Source organism: Eurosta solidaginis, chromosome 1 (assembly GCF_040869045.1).
Source record: "Eurosta solidaginis isolate ZX-2024a chromosome 1, ASM4086904v1, whole genome shotgun sequence".
In the NCBI taxonomy this organism is placed as follows: domain Eukaryota; kingdom Metazoa; phylum Arthropoda; class Insecta; order Diptera; family Tephritidae; genus Eurosta; species Eurosta solidaginis.
Genome location: NC_090319.1, coordinates 230,625,420 through 230,645,683, shown reverse-complemented (window position 1 = coordinate 230,645,683; position 20,264 = coordinate 230,625,420). Strand labels below are relative to the sequence as shown.

The 20,264-nt window shown below is 41.2% G+C and overlaps 1 long non-coding RNA gene across 1 annotated transcript in view; it reads left to right on the top strand.

Moving 5' to 3' along the window:
- Positions 1 to 14,526, top strand: part of LOC137241674 (uncharacterized) — a 120,058-nt gene extending 105,532 nt beyond the window's left edge. Inside the window, exons 3-4 of the long non-coding RNA XR_010950019.1 lie at positions 13,730 to 14,340; positions 14,432 to 14,526. This is a non-coding gene — a long non-coding RNA (uncharacterized lncRNA). The remainder of the gene's footprint in view (positions 1 to 13,729; positions 14,341 to 14,431) is intronic.
- Positions 14,527 to 20,264: the final 5,738 nt, after the last annotated feature.

The window sequence follows — 20,264 nt, the reverse complement described above, 5'->3', positions numbered from 1 at the left end:
CGCAAAAAAAAAATATTAAAAAAAGGAAATGATATGATTTGAATCCAGATCTGAATTCTAGATGGATGAATGCTATATATATAAATTTTTATGAAAGATATAAGTTTGTATTTTTTAATCGAAAAAAAGAGGCAACGGACGCGAAAAAAGAGCGCCCAAATCGATGGTTTCCTAGGGCACCGTTGAGGGTTAATGCGGCCCTGGGATTCTCGTAGAATAAGAATTCCTATGCAATGGGCTCCCTGTGGCCGGCAGCAACACTTTATCTCCGTTTCCAACAACAACCAAATCGATTCCAGCTGAATATATATATTGTAACGAATTTAGTGAAACTGCGCTTATTTCACACCTTCTACTCACGTTCGCATCGCTAAACTGTTGAATAAATAACTCCAATATTCAATAATGCAAAATGGTCTTTATTAAAGCACTTCAAAACAACACTTCTACTTCTCGACAGATAGCGTGCTTAAATCAAACTGATTGGTCATGCCTCAGTTGGTGCTGCTTTTATACTCTTAGGTTTCCTCGTTGACATATTTCTAGGCGTTTCTATTTCTAGAAGTTACTTCTTGTTTACCAGCTATAACTACAGATGCATAGCCATATGCGCGTGTACATATATTTGACTGATACTTGCACAAATGATTGCCTACTTTTGTGCGCATCTCAGATATATGCATGTGTTTATGTTGTTTCTCTCCGCTGCTTGTATGGATATATGGGTAGACATAATGATTGATTTGTTGATGCCCATACAAGTCACTGCTTAGTATCGGCTTACAGATGATAGTATCCTTAGTGTTGATAATATTCGCCACACTGCCCTCAACCTAAGTCTGATCGTCCCGATCAGACAAATCTCTCGATCTAAACGCTGCCAGCCTTTCCAAATGAACCACTTTCATTTTGGTTCGTGGTTTGCCAATGGTTTGTATGCGGTACACTACATCGGTGATCCGTTTTACAACTTTGTATGGGCCTTCCCAATTACACTGCAATTTCGGGGACAAACCTTCTTTCTGTGTGGGTTGTATAACAGCACCAAATCTCCTTCCTGAAAACCTTCCAAATTAATTGCTATATCGTATCTGGTTTTCATTTTGTCACTCATAATCTTTGTTTGTTGCCTTACAAGATCGTGTATCTCTCTCAGCTCTTCTTCAAAGACACCAGTGGATTTCATGACATTTCTCTCGGCATCGGCATCTATCCCAAACTTCAAATCAGCTGGCAGTCGAAGGTCATTGCCAAAAATTAGCTTTGCGGCAGTTTGGCCCGTTGTCTCATGCACTGCCGATCGGTAAGCCATCAAGAATAATGATATTTGTGTATACCACTCCTTATGGTACTTGTCTACTACTTTCCTTAAATGCTCCTCCAAGGTTCTATTGAAACGTTCCTCCATACCATCGGACTGAGGATGCAATGCAGTTGTCCGTGTTAACAACCTAGCAACACTGATGAATGCCATGCACCTATGTGTTTGTTCTGTATTATGTATGTGGATGTGTATTTGTGCACGACTATGAGCGTGTGAATGCATCAGTGTCAGCGGTTAAGGCACGAACCAAATGTATCTGTGTAGGTGTTCGTTTTGTGGAGCGGTAAGCGTGTGAATGTATGAGTGCATGATTGTATGAACGTATCGATAAAAAATACGGGAAAGCCGAAAAGAAAGTTTGGCATGTAATGGTAAAAATTTTCCGTTTCTGGGTAACGTTCCTTACCACGGCGGTGGCTATAAGAAGGGGAAAACTGAGGCAACGGGCCAAAGTCTTGTTTCATCAGTGCCAGTGAGTGCAAGTGGAAAGTGGTTAACAAAAAAAAAAAAAATAAATTTTTCAATAAGTTTTTAGTGCGCGCCTCAAACCGAAAAAGCCTGTTTACTAAATTTTGTAGCGAAGTACCTTTTTTTTTAATTGTGTAGTGCGCGGTGAAAAGTGTCTCGCGACCGCTAGAACCAGGAAAATCTGGTTTGCCAGCTAGCCCCCGATCCTGACCGTTGCAGCAGAAATAAATAAGACCACAAAGGCTATCGCTACCGCTAAAACCAGGTAAGTCTGATGGTTTTCACTGCCCTTGGATTTTTTTGCCTTCCTCCAACTTGGCATGCCCACTGAGAACTGGCTTCTATATAGCCAATTTTCCAAGCAAGCCAAGAGCAAACTTGCATGCATGTATGCACGCCTTCATACAGATATATGTATGTCGGTGAGTATTTAATCACGCAGACAGCAAAAAAAAAGAAAATAAAAATAAAATAAATTTAATGCTAGAAATGCTGCAAGACTAACGTTTTTTTTTTTTTTCGTATCTTAACAGGGCACTCCCTGCTGGAAAGAAGCCGCTGAGAGAATTTAAAGTTTCGTTTTACGGCTTAAAAAGGCAAATTAGCGGCATCAAACTCCCGACGGCACTCCACGTATACAACAACAACCACATGACCGGTTGAATTGGCATCTACGCCCGAGCCTCGGAGCCGGAGGGGGGGAAACGCAGAGCGCGTCAATCAGCCAACGGTCAGTTACAGTACCGGGCGAGATGCCAGCGATCCTCCCAGGTGGAAGAAGCTTGACCTTGAAAAGTAGCACATCAAATTCGATGGGACCAGTAAAGGTATAAGCGTCGAAAGCTTCATCTTTCGGGTGGAGAGGATGCGCGAGCAGCATAATATTTCCTACTTCCAGCTCTTCACGGACTTTCATAGTCTGGTTTCCAGCGGTGCTTTGAAGTGGTATTGGCAGGTCCTTGAGGACCACGCAGACGAACCCGATTTCGGCTACTTCGAGCTGAAAGCCGAAATGCTAAGCCACTTCAAATCCGCCGAGTCCGACTATGAAATCATCCGTGAAATCATGGAAATTAAACAGCGGCTCGCGGAAGCTTTTGATGACTTTTATGCTGAAGTCCACAATATGACGTTTCGTTTGCGGAAGAGGATCCTTGAGAGGGAGTTGGTTGGCATCATCAGGGGCAACCTCAAACCGTACCTGGCCAACTTGACCTTCGCCATAAAAATGGACTCGTTGGCGGAGCTCAAGGCGGAATGCAAGAGAGCCGAAAAACTCATCAAAGAAAATAAGAGCAGGTCTAAAGTGGTCAGCGAGGTAGGCTTCGAGCTTCCTGAGCAGTTAGGAGAAGCAAAAATAGAAGCTTTTGATAGGAAGCCTCAACGTCCACCCAACACCAATCTCAACCTCAACATCAACTCCCCACAAATCCCAATAGTGTTCGTCCTTCTGTTAGTCCCGCGTCCAAGTCCACTGCCAACTCCTTTTGTGCTTCACCCTTCCACTTAATGTTGTGTTTTTCGTGTGGTATGCCGGTTGATCACTTTTTGAAAAACCCGGCAGAAGCACAAAAACCAAATAAATGTTCGTCCTCGTTCCACAATATGGTATGTTTTGCGTGTGGAAGTGATTCGTCCTTTTGTGTTTTTAAACCGAAGCAGGGAATCCCCAGGCTGGCGGAGGTGACCGGGGACTCCAGCCAGAAGACAGGCAACCCGGCAGCACAACTGTAAAGATTTTGAGAAGGGAAAAGGTAGATAGGAGAGTTGAAAAGATAGAAGGAAAGTTGAAACTGCGCGAGGGAAAAAGTTTACATCAGAGGAAAATTGAATATGAAGAAGCTAGGAGAAGAATTTTTTGTGAAACAATAGATATTAAAAAAAGAAGAGAAATTTTAAGAAAATAGAGAAAATGCGTGAGGAGAGGAGATATTTTAAGCGGCTGAAAAGTAAAATAATTGCCACCATAGTCACCGTGAAAGGTGATAAAAGATTTTTGCAAAAACCACTATAGGAGGTCACGAAGTATTGGCTCTCTTGGACTCAGGGGCGAGCGCCAGCTGCTTAGGCAAATACTCAGCTACATTCCTTCGGGGAAAGGAAGCTTTGATTGTGCCAATCAAGGGCCAAAATATTCGAACCGCGAACGGGGAGGAAACCGCCGTGGTAGGAGTAATAAAGTTACCCGTTGTGTGGAATAACACCTCCAGGGAATTGGAGTTTTTGATTGTACCTGATCTACAACAAGAGGTATACCTGGGGGTGGACTTTTGGAAGGCTTTCGGCATGAGTGTTGTGAGTAAGGGTGTGAGTGGTAGTGTGAATGGTGCCAGTGTGGCGGAGCTCGTGCCCGCCGAGGTGACTTGTCTGTCGATGCTGTACAGCACGTTTTAACGCCGGAGCAAAGTAATAGGTTGGAGCGTGTAAAAGCCCAATTCCCGTCCTTCGCGGTATTAGGGTTAGGCCAAACAGATAAGGAGGAACACGTCATCGATGTGGTTGAAGAGAATCTGCCAGTAAAGCAGCGCCATTACCCGATTTCACCAGCTATTCAAAAACTCATATACGCAGAGTTAGATCGAATGTTGGACATGGGAGTCATCGAGGAGTCCAACAGGAGCTGGAATTCGCCGGTATCGCTGGTAAAAAAAGGGACGAAAAACCGCTTGTGCCTTGACGCTCGCAAAGTCAACGACCGAACAATTAAGGATGCCTACCCCTTACCCCACATTGATGGAATCCTCAGCCGACTACAAAATACACGATTTATTTCCGCGATAGATTTGAAGGACGCTTTCTGGCAGATTCCTCTGGAGAAGAAGTCAAGAGAAAAGACTGCTTTTACTGTCCCTGGCCGACCCCTATACCATTTCACGGTCATGCCTTTCGGGTTGTGCAATGCAGCACAACGAATGTGTCGTCTCATGGACAAGGTCATTCCAGCCGCTTTACGTGAATGTGTTTTTGTTTATCTTGACGATTTGTTAGTGTGTTCTGTAGATTTCGAGTCTCATATGTGCTTGTTGGAAAAGGTCGCTCGGTGTCTTCGTGAGGCTAAGTTAACTATAAATGTAGAAAAGAGCAAGTTTTGTTTGTACATAGTCGGGGATGGTTGTATAAGGACAGATGCCAATAAAGTGGTGGCTGTGAGGGACTTTCCAGTTCCGAAAACCCCGAAGCAACTACGACGGTTCCTGGGTATGTCGGGCTGGTATCGGCGTTTCATACAGGACTATGCGACCATTGCAGCTCCGCTGCACGACTGCCTCAAAAAGGACAAAATTAAGAAATTCACTATGACTGAAGAAGCTTTAAAATCATTTGAAATTTTAAACAGAGCTTGGTTTCTGCACCGGTGCTCACACATCCTGACTTTAAGCGTCGTTTTTGTATTCAATGTGATGCATCAACGGACGGAGGGAACCCCGTTCACCATCATAACTGATCATGCCAGCCTCAAATGGCTCATGAATCAGAAAGACCTTTCTGGGAGGTTGGCAAGGTGGAGTTTGAAGCTCCAGGGTTATGATTTCGATATCCAACATAGAAAAGGTGCGCAAAACGTGGTTCCCGACACACTCTCACGAATGCACATGGACGAAATACTGACGAACGACAGAGCCATAGACGTGTGTCTCGAGTCACCGTGCTTCGAGTCGGAGGAGTATACGGAGTTAAAAAAGACGGTGACCGAGAACAAAGATAAGTTGCCAGACTTATGCATATCGGACGGTGACGTTTATAAACGGACGCAATTCGACAGAGGGGACGATCTTCCAGGGGACCAGACCTGGAAGCTCTGGGTTCCGTCGGAACTGCGACCGGGGCTGGTAGAGTCGTCTCATAGCTCACCGTCCGCTGGTCATGGTGGCATCCACAAGACACTGTCCCGACTACGTCAAAAATATTATTGGCCAGGAATGGTCACCGACGTATGCGCCCATGTAAAAGACTGCGAAACCTGCAAAACTAACAAAACTCAAAACGTGTTTAAACAACCCATGATGGGAAAGCAAAAGCTCACAGAGCGACCTTTCCAACGTCTTTTCATTGATTTTATGGGTCCGTATCCGCGTACTGTAGATGGTAATGTATATGTCTTTGTTTGTCTTGATCATTTCTCGAAGTTTGTGTTTTTAAAACCGATGAGAAGGGCAACTTCAGCTGAAGTCATAAAATATTTAGAGAGGTATGTTTTCCACATATTCGGCGTGCCCGAATATGTCCATTCGGACAACGGAAAATAGTTTGTATCTGAGATCTTCAACAGCTTTTTAGAAAAATATGGCACCAAACATATAAAAACTGCATTTTACTCGCCACAAAGTAACGAGGCGGAGAGGGTAAATACATCTGTCTTGCAAATCATAAGATCCTTTATAAAGGACAATCAAAATAATTGGGACAAGTGCGTCAGTGATGCCGCATTTGCACTCCGCAGCGTCACACATTCTGCAATCAACATGTCGCCATATTTTGCCACTTTCGGTATGCCTATGATACAGCATGCTGCATCATACGAGCTATACCGAAAGCTGGTGGCAGTAAAAGATATTGATTGCGAGATAGGAGCGAAAAGCGATAAAATGCAGATGATAAGAAATAAGATTATGAAAGAGCTGAAGTTGGCCCATGAAAGAAGCAAAAAGGTATATGACACCAGGAGTAGGGATGTTAAGTTTCAAATTGGACAAGTGGTATATCGCCGAAACTTTAAGCAAAGTTCCCAGGTCGATAACTACAACGCCAAGCTAGCTTCGAAACAAGTAAAATGTATCGTACTTAATTCTATAGGGAATTCAATGTACGAGCTTGGCGATAGTAGTGGGAAAAGATCGGCGCATACCACGCTAAAGACATTTTTGCAAAATAGTTTAATGTTTTTTGTAGTGCCAGTACTTTTGTCCTATGCTATTTATTTATTTATTGACGTATTGGATTTATTAATTTATTGACGTATGTGATTATATTATTAAATTATTTTGATTTATTTTTTTTTACCCTTTTATTTATGTGATAATTTTTGCATTTATTTATTTTTTTATTTTTTTATTTATTTTACCTACTTGACTATTTGATCTGTGATATTTTTTTATACATTTTTTTTGGCATCTGCGATATTTTATTTTATAAATTTTTTTAATTGTACTGCTAACGGTGATATTTTATTTTATTTTTTTAATTTATTTTTTTATCTGTGATATTTTATTTACTATTAGATATGTAGAGTAGTATCTGTAATATAGGTTTAAGTAGTAGCATTAGCCCAGTGATTTAGTTTGTAAGTAAACAGAACAAAAGTTTAAAGGCGTGGAAAAAAAATAGGCCCGGCATTGAGTCGTGGGTCGAGGCCACACGTTGGACGCGGGAAATAATACTTAGCAGGCTGTGTTTGAATTCTTTACGCCCACGCTCCATAGTGCAGGCACCATCGGCGGTTGCGGGCCTGTAACGACAGCCTGTCTCCATATAGGCTTACATGAGTGGCAGAGCGTATATGCGTCTATGTGTTTAGGTGTTTTGTGTCCAGGTCCGTGCCTTAGCCGCAATGTTGCCATCAACATAATATTAACATAATAACATTAACATTGACAACATTGTACCTATAGTGAACACAATGTTGCAGCGGAAATAAGATGTTGCGCTTGGCATCATGCTGTTATAATAAATAACCTAGCAACACTGATGAATGCCATGCACCTATGTGTTTGTTTTGTTCTGTATTATGTATGTGGATGTGTATTTGTGTACGACTATGAGCGTGTGAATGCATCAGTGTCAGCGGTTAAGGCACGAACCAAATGTATCTGTGTAGGTGTTCGTTTTGTGGAGCGGTAAGCGTGTGAATGTATGAGTGCATGATTGTATGAACGTATCGATAAAAAATACGGGAAAGCCGAAAAGAAAGTTTGGCATGTAATGGTAAAAATTTTCCGTTTCTGGGTAACGTTCCTTACCACGGCGGTGGCTATAAGAAGGGGAAAACTGAGGCAACGGGCCAAAGTCTTGTTTCAACAGTGCCCACGGTGCAGTGCAAGTTGCACTGCAGAGGGAGGGTAGACTCCACCTGACAGGACAGGCCTTCATCTTTTTCCCCCTCTTAACTTAGCCCCTCACGTTTATTTCTATCTTTTGCAGCTTTTCTTTCTAAACACATGCAGGTATGAACCCTTTTTGTTCATGTGGCTGCGGGTGAGGTCGGTGGTGCAATACCCCGCCCAAGACGACGAGCTAGCCTGGGCCCGCAAGCATACCTGCTTGCCGCCGCTCCTCTCACCCCAAACAGTCAGCCACGTAACACCACCCACCCACATCATTGCGTATTTAAGTTAGTCAGTAGGTATTTTATGATTGCATGGATAGACTCACCTCTACCAATGTTTGGCGGTGCCTGGAAGCGAAACTTTTCTTTTCAGCGCAACGGAGTTGTAAAAATAAAATGTTATTTTATAAAGTATGTTAAAATAAATAAGTAAAGCTAGTTTAAGCGGAGCGTAGAGGCCAACGAAATTATGCATTTTGTGGTGTGCGACAGCTCATGACGAATAGAGAGAATCATAATTAAATTCGAAGATCCACCAACTGCTTAGGCTTCTATGAAGTGGTTGAAAAATGTCAAGCTGGTTTAAACGGAATATTAAATCCCATGTTACCAAGCAGAATTTTTTTTGTTTGTTTTTTTTTTTTTTTTTGTAAATGAGAGCACAATTATTTTTAAATGAGGGTTTTGCCTTTATTTTTGTGCGTAAGTATTTTTTGGGACTGCCCGAGGCGTCAGTATGGGTCAAAAGGCCGATCCCGATTTTGTTTCTCTTGCGGGGTTTCGGTACCAGCGTGCGTCATTTGATGCAGCACTAACCTAATGTGCGCAGAAAAATAAGTACATATTTACATCCATACGTTGGTCATATACCAACATCTAGTGCACCAAGTCCAAAAAAGTGAACATTCAAACATACAAATGTTAAACTCCAATGAATTAGAGTTGTGCTCTTTCGTTCTTTTCAGAGATTCGAATCTTTCGTTCTTTTTCTGATGAACGAACAAGTTGTTCTTTTTGTTCATCTGTTCTTTTCTTTTTTCAAGCAAATTTGTTCACTGCTGCTCGCATCCGCGAAAAAAGCCAACAAGTATGCAGCAATGCTTTGTGTAGGTATATTTAAATGTGTTATGAATAAATAAGTTAATATATATATGTATACCTAATTAACTTCAAAAAAAGTTACAAATTTTGGAAGATCCAGGAAATTGAAAGAGTACAGACACAAATTGTAAATATGAACTTTTCAAGTTTAATAAATGTAATAATTAGTTTATTACAAAAAATGTTTTTCATAAATAGTCCATACATATATTGTTGTAGCAGTGCCACACACAAAGATGACCACACATATCTGGCATCATCGACATTCGTGCTCACTGTGAATTTCTGCGTATGTATGTATGAATTTACAATGTTCGCGAACGAGAAGAGAGAAAAAATAACATTAGATAAAACGAACTAAAAGAACAAATAGAACCGAAATCGAAGATCTAGTTCACTTGTTCAGTTGAGAGACCCGTTCAATTGAACAAGTTCAGAACGAAACGACCCAACTTTACAATGAATTGAAACAAACGGGACTAAAATCGGACAATCTTTTTCCCGTTGTCTCATTCTTTTAATTTTACGTGTGTTTGGAGTCGGTTGGTCATGATCATGAATGGTAAGTAAAATTTAACGTTAGTAATTGGTATGTAATGTAATATTCTTTTACTTATGAATTTTCTTTTCTTTTTAGCTAGTTGGCGATGGAGTTCCAGGAGCTGGAGCTACCGAAGAGCTCTCTATCGTTATAGTTTTTCCTGTGATGAAGACGTGAAAAAACATGAAATTATATTAAAAAAAACTTTTGCACAATGCTTTTGAAATAATGGATTTTAAGAGCGAACTATGAATGTTATCGTTGCACGAATGATACGTTTTTAATTTTGAACCAGTTTTAATTTTGCGTGGCAAAATATAGCAATTGAAATATCACATCCATCTCTAGAACATCGTTTATTCGCAACGACGATAACGATACAAATCACATAGACGAAAATGACACAGAAAGCGGAGCCGAATCTTACATTCATGAAATGGAATTTTCACGTAGTCTGACCCTCAATGAAGCATTAAAACAATTGCCAGAAGAAGCGACTAGTATTCATATTCGGGTGGTTACGCTCTTTAGAAAAAGTTCTACCGGTTGCGTAAAAATCCGATATGTCTAAAGAAGTTAGTTGAACAATTGACGGAAAACATCCAAGGTTCACTAGGGCCACCGGCACGTAAATTGATAGCTAGATGCTTTGCGACACTTTTCTCGGTGGGCGATACTTTTATGCTTTTCGATACCGTCATCGCTTGCAGCGATATATTGAAGAATAAGGATGACTCAACAAGCTATTTGCCGACTAAATTAGTTGCACTTTGCGTTTTGGGCTCAATGAGGAACTTGGACGTATGATGGGTCACTCCTATGAAGAAACGGCTCAAATACTTCTACGCGCTCTACGCAATGCGGAGTCTCAAGCACGCACTGAAATTATGATATCCCTCGAAAAGGGTTGTGCAGGCATGGGCACTGCCATCCCAAATGTGCACAAAGACATCTCCAACGCAACAAAACACTGTCTCACAGATCGCGTAATGGCTGTACATGTCGCAGCCACTAAAATGCGTACTAGAAATGATCAATCATGCACCATTTCTCCATCAAGCGAAAATCGAAAGCATAGCTTTACTAGGTTTTCGTACTTTTGAGGGTAGCAACTATGAAGTGCGTTGTGCGATCACCAAACTACTAGGAACATTACTTGCTTTCACACAACAACCACCACCAGTAGGAGCCAACAAAAGGCAACCTATATCCACAAAAATCAAGCAAGCGACGTTCCGCTCAATGCAGCTTTGAGGATTTTGATGTCAGGATTTTTGCGTGGTGGCGCGTCCTTCCTTAATGGTACAGGTGAAATCATCAAAGGTAGTTCAAGCGTAAATCGTGACGTGCGTGTTGGCGTTACACATTCATATGTGGTATTCGTACAATTTATGGGAAGCGCTTGGTTGGGACGTAATCTAAACACTTTCCTAATTTATGTATTAGATTTGGCAGCAAATCCAAAAACTGCTTTATCTCACGTCGATGCTGTATATTCACGTAAATGTATTAATTTACCTGGCGGATCGTAGTTGTACTGTTGTTGTCGATGGTGTCAGTTCTCGTTCTTTTACCGCGACCTCTGGTGTTCCTCAAGGAAGTGTCCTAGGACCTCTCCTATTCGTAATTTTTATTAATGAAATACGTCATTGCTTCATTTACTCGATTTTTTTGTTGTACGCAGATGATTTGAAATTTTTTTACATCAGTCACAAATCAGGCAGATTCCCTACGGCTGCAGTCAGATTTTGACAGAGTAATATATTGGTGTAGTAGGAATTGCTTACATTTAAATATTAATAAGAGCTTTCACATCTCATTTTCAAAATCCCGTAATGGTATTAACACCTCGTATCACATCGGTCTTTCTGTTTTGAAAACTGTTGATGAAATATTAGATCTTGGAGTTGTCTTCGATGCTAAATTTCTCTTTCAGAGTCAACTTAACTGTGTTATTGCTAAGTCATATTCAATGCTTGCGTTCATTCGTCGCTTTAGCTCGGACTTCCATGATCCATATACGTTAAAGCTACTATATGCATCGTTGTACAGTCTAAACTGGAATATGCTTCCTTCGTTTGGAGACCTTACCACGCTTGTCATATACAGCGACTTGAAATGATCCAGAAAAATGTTTTGCGTTTTGGGCTCCGGTCATTACGTTTTCAGGATCCTTTACCATCTTAGATGTCTACTTATAAGACTGAAGCCCCTGGATAGTAGAAGATCTATTCTAGCGCTGATATTTATTTATGATTTGATAGGGGGCACGATTGACTCACCGTTTCTTTTGGAGCGTATTCGCTTCAATATACCATCTAGAACACTTCGAAGTCATGATATTTTTTTATTGAATAGAGCCAGAACGACATATGTCGCTAATTCGCCTATTGCCAGGGCATTGAAGGAATTCAATCTTCTTACTAATGCCAGGGAAATTGATTTTTCAGTAAATAAATCAAAGCTTAAACTTATACTAAATTACTTGATATGGTAGATAATATTTAAGCTAATAATTTTTCAGTAAATAAATCAAAGTTTAAACTTATGCTAAATGACTTGATATGGTAGATAATATTTAAGCTAACAATTTGTAAATAGTCTGTAAGGATATTTTAATTTCCTAGATTTACTTTGAAATAAATAAATAAATAAATAATTTTATATTACGTTCCATGAGTGGAAAAATGTTGGGTGAGAAGGCGCAAACGTTCGCAGGCAAAGAGCTCATACATATTATAGCCGTACAAATGAATTCACTCGATTTCAATCCTGAAAACGCAAAAGATTCCAACCCAGAAACACCTTTTCGTCAACATTTATTTGTTTGCGCGCTCCAAGAGTTAGGTTCCCTAGTGATTGGTTTGGGCACTACAGCACAAACTTTGCCACATGCTCACACATTGAACTCAATTTATGCTACCTGTGCAGTGCTGGTGCATCCATGCACTGCGGCATGGTTAGCTGCTGCATGGTGTTTGCGTTGCGTGTGCGTTATTTATTTAAAATAACGCCACTCAGATCGTTTTGTTGATGCCTTTGAACATCTACGCTCTTCGCCTAAAGCACTAGCGTGTTATAGCTCTGCTTTGGCTGCCACCTTAGGCAGTGTGCGTTATTCACCATTTGGTATGCCCAATACCAAAGGCAAAGTTGTATTTAATACAGCAGAACAGCTTTTATGTTCCGCATCGCAAAATAGTCGTATGTCTTTGAATCGTAGACAAGCGGGTTGGTTATTAATTGGTGCCAAACAACCGAACGATATCGGAAATTATTTGCTAATTTAAATTTAGCCATTCTTTTCTTACTCACCGAACGAGAACAAGATCTAAAACCAAATTTTGGACGCGTTCTCAACTGAACATACACATACGTATAGCAACCAAGCATGAATGAGTGTTATGTGGGTCATAAAGGCAGTCTTCATGAGGCCAAACGCTTCCTGCGCGAAGCCTTGAAAATTGCCCAAGCTTAAGATTTGAATAGGCTGACCACTTGGTTTTACTATCACATGTCTTTCTCAGTAATGGTAATTCTAAGGAGAACATGAATTAACCAATATCGTATGAAAATTAAATTCGCGCTACTCTGAATTGATTACTAAAAGGGACGAATGTGAGCATTTACAAGAAACTGACATTGGAGTTATAGTTATAGTGACTGTGATAATTACGTATTTACTGAAGAAGTAAAAGGACGTATTTTGAAGAGTGATCCCAGTATTTTTGAATAGTTACAAAAAGAAAAAGGTGAAGATAGGTGATGTAATTTACAAGGACGTAGCGCCACTTTTGCTACAGAATTCGATTTGGCAACAGAGGAAGATGGGCCACTACCCAAAGGTGATGTACAGATTGGAATGAGGGTCTACAAGATGTCACCTTGCACGACTTGGATGTGGCTAATGCAAGACCACCAGGCGGGCAAGATGTGCTCTCAATGATGGCTTAGCTGATGAAGTCAAAGACAAACTGAAAATATCGGTGGGCATCACTTTTTTTGGTTTAGCAACTAAATGCACTTAATTTTTTTTTTTTTTTTTTTTTTTTGTGGCAGATAAATTGCGCATAAATAAAGTCGTCAACAAGTAGATCGATCACGGCACACCCGAACCTGTTCCCAGTGTGTTCTTTACCATATTTCTTAATCCGATTCACCATTAAGAGCTATTGCCCATTCAGCATTTAGGTGATTAAATTTTGAATTTAGTTAATTAAAACGTCAAAATTTTGATTAAAAATATTTACAGATTCGGCGGAAACCTTATTTCGACTTTCAATTAAATCTTCACGCCTACCGTCTGGTCGGTGATGGCCAGTGAAAACATAATGGACGAATTAGCATCATTGATACGAACGGAAACTCCGGGTGGCAGACAAAGCTTCCGTGATAGTTATACGAAATTGGAGCGTGTCGCCGATTATTACGAAGGTACGTATAATCGGGAGGAGAACAAAAAAACCAGCAATTGAGGCTACCAAAAAATGATTCAACGCAATCATTGGCCAATCTTGCTTATCAAATAGATACCCTCGCATTCAGTTATATGAAGCGTTTAGAGCTACAAGCACAACTATTATATGAGCTGGACTCACAAATGAATCATATGGCACCAACTGTGCAAATACATAAGGAAATAGCGACATCGATACTGCAGCAATGAAACTAATCGAAAAGGGTGCGAATGCATCAAGTTCTGCACAATAAGCAAGGCTTCGGTAGTCGAGGTGGACAAAAAAAAAACAAATGGTATGGCAGCGGATTGCCTATAGCCTACGCTATTCAAGAGAGCTGAAGCATTTGGAGTCCGAGGGCAAATCTGCTAATTCCCAACGTATTGTGGCAAAAACGTGCACGTATGTAAGTGAGAAGAAAAAATATATTTCTGTGCAATTTAAAGAAAAGGGATTGAGTTGAGACCTTTTTTGTTGTTTTTCCTCATAATTTTTAGGATATGTGATGTGGAGCGACTGAAGCGATGACTTGACAAGCACAATAATCTATGGCGGCAATTACCAATGTTGCCACGAAGGTGTGCTATTTCCAGATGTGACTTTGCAAAAAAATCGTTAAGTAAGTTATTTACTACATGTCATCACTTACCTATATGTATAAAAACAAACGTAAAGGTAATGTTAAACCTGCCTACGGATATTAATCAATACACAATGCGACCTGAAAATTTACCCTTTTTTTTTTTAAACAGTAGGTGCTAATAAGCACCTATGTGGAGACAATTAATCTAATTTTTATTATGCAAACAATATAGCTTGTTTGCTTTACAATTTTTCGAAACCAAAATTCAATTCCTCAGGTTGCGTGTATTTCATACGATTGTATTGACCAAGATTTAATTTTTATACGAATTATTGAAGATAACTGTGAATATGGGCTTACTTAATAAACGATTCTTAACCTAATGAACACAAACTAACCCGTTGTTTGCAAGTCGAGTCGAGTCAAATATATAATTCACTATATTTTATCCTTAAAGCCGAAAATAAATTTATGCGAATATAGAGAACGAATTGCAAGCCAATTTTAATTTAACTGTAATATAAAATAGTAAACATAACATTTGACTAACGCAACAAGCAAAGTCTAGTAAAAAAGTGGCATAGTCCTCAAGAATTAGTAGGGTGGATCGTGCACCAGCGAAAGGACTTCTTATCTAAGCATCTTAAAGTGCGTATTCCATTCTCGTTAACAACGTCTTTCCCTTCAACACATTTGCCCTCTCAGGATGGGAAATCGTTAAAAGTTTTGAAAAAATAGCTGGCTGAATGACGAGCTTGGACTTTGGCTAAATACTGCGCGCTACACTGGTTTGGGAATTATTACCTCAACCAATTTATAACGAATATAATATCGAAAAATGTACATTGCGATGGGGTTTCCCATCTGCGTTTGGCTTGCGATGGGCCTCATTGCGTTCCAACGATTGCAAAAGTTTTCTGTGGCAGATCGATTCGCCCTTCTGCGGTAGGCTTTTCTGGTATCCTCGTTATGGGATAACGGGCGATTGGTATGGTTTCTGGTGTCCTCGCTCGGGGTGAGCGAGTGAATTTGGAGTTGATTTTGTAAAAAAAGGAAAAAATAAGTGTTTTGTGGCAGATTGGGGAACTGCACTACGGTTGTTGTTTGGCCTCGTTTCGGGTGAACAAGAGCTGGGTTTGATTTTTTTGTTTTTTGTTTTTTGAAGGTAGGGATATGGAGGAACGGAGGGATTGTTAGGCGGAGCTCTTAGCCTTCTCGCAATCCGTCTCTTCCGTTGGAAGAAGGATCAGTTTGACCAAAGGTCGTCTGACTTGACCCTTCTCGGTTTTGAGGTTGACTACGCGTACTCGGTCATCTTCGCCGGGATGTACGTTGACAACTCGACCTAACCTCCATTCGTTGGGAGATAAGTTGTCCTCTTTCAGGACAGCGAGATCTCCCACTTTTATATTTTGTTTGGGATGCTTCCACTTCACTCGTTTTTGAAGTTCGGATAGATATTCCACCTTCCATCGTTAAAGTGTGATGGAGGGCTTTGAGTTTCTGCCACCGATTGATCATCGAGGCAGAGCTCTCACTCGCATCTGGTTCTGGCGGAGCCATTAGGTGGCTGCCTGTGATGAAGTGGCCCGGGGTAAGCGGCTCAAGGTCCGTTGGGTCATTGGATGCCGGGCTGAGCAGCCGCGAGTTCAGGCATGCCTCGATGTGGCACAAGAGTTTATGGAATTCCTCGAAGATGAATTTGTGTGGTGAGGCTATCTTTTTGAATTGGCTTTTGAAGCTTTTCACTCCAGCCTGCCACAGCCCTCACATATGAGGAGCGCCCGCAGGAATGAAATGCCAAGTGAGTGCTTGTGAGATGAGTCTTGAATTCTGATCGTAAGGATCGTGACGCTCCGACAAAGTTCGTACCGTTGTCGGAGTACATATTTTATGGGCATCCGCACCTAGATACAAAACGGGCAAATGCCGCGAGAAATGATGGTGTGAGGTCAGTAGTGGCCTCCAGATGAATTGCTCGTGTGGAAAAACACACGAAAAGGCAAACACAGCCTTTGGATAGGCGACACCCTCTGCCGCGGTAACTTTTAATGTCGAATGTTCCGGCGAAGTCGACTCCAGTAGTCGTGAATGTACGGCTGAATGTCGTGCGTTCGCGAGGAAGAGTACCCATAGGCTGGGTCTGAGCCCGTTTTCGATGTATGGTGCAAACCTTGCAATTGTAAATGATTGCCCTAATCATGGTTTTTACATAAGGTATCCAGTACTGGGTGCGTATCAGACGTAACGTGAGTTGGTTTTCCCCATGCAGACTTTGCTGATGAAACATTAGGACTGTCAGACGGGATAACCTGCAGTTGTATGGGAGGAGGATTGGGTGGCGTTCATTAAAACCTAAGTCCTTTGACGCCACGAGTCGTCCTCCTACCCGAATGATGCCATGTTGGTCTATGTAGGGATTAAGTGAGAGTATTGCACTTTTCCCTTCAATTGGTTTTCCGGCCTTTAAATCTTTATATTCTGAACTGTAATGTTGTTTCTGATAGATTTCAATTAAAAGTCGTGTAGTGGCCTTAACTTCATCAGGGGAGATTAAGTGCGACATGACATGGAATGCATTTTTTTGTTTCGAGGTGAGTTCTTCGGTAGAATCTCATCACATAGGACAGCACTCGTAAAGCCCTTGGTAGGTCAGAAAAGCGCTGGAGAACATCGGTATTATGTACGGTTGTCGTTGCGCAGGTCTTCGCCTTCTTTTCCTCTACGGAGGTTATGTAGTCATTTTCTTGTTCTGGCCATTGGGAAGTGTCTTCTTGCAGCCAAGAAGGCCCCTGCCACCACAACGAATTGTTAACCAATTCATACGCAGGTAATCCTCTGCTACCTAAATCTGCTGGGTTGGACTCTGAGTTCACGTGCAACCAGTCCTTATTTCCGACCATGTCGATGATCTTGGTTGGTGCGACGAACGTGGACGAAGAACAGGGCGGTTTCCTTATCCATGCGAGGACGATAGTTGAATCCGCCCAAAAGTGCACTTTCACTGGTCCCAATTTGAGGTTCCTGAAAATTGATTCGGCTCCGCAAAGCTCCAAACGTGGAAGAGAAACAGTTTTCACTGGGCTACTCGGGTTTTGGCTAGAAGCAGGTTTGTGCAGACATTATCATCCGTTTTGACGCGTATGTAAATGGCTGCTGCATAAGCCTTCTCGGATGCGTCACAAAATCCGTGGATTTCTATGTCGGTTCCTGGCGAAAAGTTGACCCATCAGGTATCCTGATTCTATCGATCTCATGGTATTGGTCGGTGAAGGTTTTCCATCATTCCAACGTACTGGTCGATACTGGTTCGTCCCAAGCGGTGCCTTATAACCAAATGTTCTGCATGAGTATTTTTGCCACAATGACCATTGGTGCCAGCCATCCTAAGGGATCGAAAAGTTTAGCGATTGCCGATAATATCGCTCTCTTCGTAATGTTTTCCGGGTTGTCCAGCGTCTCGAAATTGTAAGTCCTTAAAGGAGAACAGATAGACCCACCGATTAAAATACGGACAGGATCAGGATGATGATCTGAATTGATTTGGCGATGTCGGTTGTCTGTTCGAACGAAAACTAGTCCCTCAATTTTGAGATATCTTGATGAAAACTAGTGAGAAGGTATATGTGTATTGGTTTCTGATCAGAAGTGCGTCGGCTAGGCCTAGGTAAAAATAAGAAAAATTATATTGGGCCTGAGTTTTGGCGAAGTTATAAAAAAATAAATGTAAGGCGCGATAACCTCCGAAGAGATCTAAGGCCGAGCTTCTCTTCCAATTTGCGTCGTGCTCCTCTTTATTTTTCCCTACAAATTGGCCGGACGGGACCTACATGTTTTATGCCGACTCCGAACGGCATCTGCAAGGCAGATGAGTTTTCACTGAGAGCTTTTCATGGCAGAAATACAATCGGAGCGCTTGCCAGACACTGCCGAGGGGCGACCCCGCTTAGAAAAACTTTCTTCTAATTGAAAAATCTTATTTCTAAAATTTTGATGTTGCTTTGCCCGGGAGTTGAACCCAGGGCATACGGTGTGATAGGCGGAGCACGCTACCATCACACCACGGTGGCGAAGTTATAGCCTTTCAAAAATCAAGAGCACACCATTTTCGTACTACGCAAAATATCTCCTGTTTTTATATGCAAATGCGAAAACGGGTTTCAACCTATTAAATATCTTCTGGCGCCCTTTCACCCCGACTTATAGTGTTTTTCAATCAGACAAATATCTTAGGAGATATTCGTGCATTTATTCAAGAAGTAGATCTTAAATAAAATTCGTATAGTACCAAAATCGATATTTGCAAAAGACAGTGTATACAACGAAAGGCTTAATTAACATGGTTCGGATAACACTCGCAAATACGGGGTTTATCGATTTGCTTTATCTAGATCTCCCAAATTCAATAAAATAAAGCATGAGGCACGTATTTTAGGTCTTGGGCTTCAAAATAGCTCCTGCTCCATGAGAAACTTTGCCCTGAATGAAAGAGAAAGGGTATACCGATGACAGTTTGGCCAGAAGGGAGATCAGGTTACAGGAGGGAGAAAAAGGTCGCAGCTCGAAATCGCATCCGAAACGTCACCAGGTGTTAGAGAGCATGGACGACGTGTAAGGCTAGACATCCCCATCAAATACACACAAAATAATAAAAAGTATCTTTGATTTGAATGTCGAATACGTCGTTATTTTTGATTTGGCTGAAGAATCAAATAACAAAAAAAAATATTTTTATTAGGATGCCGAATCAAATAAAAGATAAAAAGTATCGATTGTTTTTGTAATTATCGGCCTATCGGCCTACAATAATTTTTTTCTAATGATAATTATTGTTTTTAGTTGTCTTTTTGCGATCAGTTCGATTATTTACTTGTATGTTTTGAGTAGGCTAGTCTGATCTATTATTTCCTGGTACAAATAAAGATTTATTTTACCTTTCTCCCGACGTTTCGCTGAATATTTCAGCCTCTTCAAGGGCTACACTATTTTTATTTTCAAATAAATAAATAAAGAAACAAAATGTCACAACACATACAAATTAACATGAAAACATTAAACTACACTTGCAATAATTTTGGACAATATGAACACACATATAGACCTAAAATATCAGTACCACCCTACGTGGTAGTCTTGTCATTACTTACTTACTTACTTAATTGGCGCTTAACCGTCTAAACGGTTATGGCCGTCAAACAAGGCGCGCCAGTCGCTGGTTCGCTCCGCCAACCGGCGCCAATTGGTCACACCAAGGGAGTTTAAACGGTTTTCCACCTGGTCCTTCCAACGGAGTGGGGGCCGCCCTCTTCCTCTGCTTCCATAGGCGGGTTCCGATAGATACACTTTCTTGGCCGGAGCATCATCATTCATTCGCATAACATGGCCTAGCCAGCGCAGCCGCTGCGTTTTAATTCGCTGGACTATGTTGATCTCTGCGTATAGCTCGTACAGCTCATCATTACATCTTCTTCGGTACTCGCCATCGCCAACGCGTAGAGGTCCATAAATCTTTCGAAGAACTTTTCTCTCTAACACTCCCAAAGCCGCTTCATCTGCTGTTGTCATGGTCCATGCTTCTGCCCCATATAGCCGGACGGGAACGATAAGTGACTTGTAGAGTATGATTTTCGTTCGCCGAGAGAGGACTTTACTTTTCAATTGCCTACCTAGTCCAAAGTATTGGCAAGATTGATTCTAGCTGGATTTCAGTGCTGATGTTTTTGCTAGTGTTGATGCTAGTTCCCAAA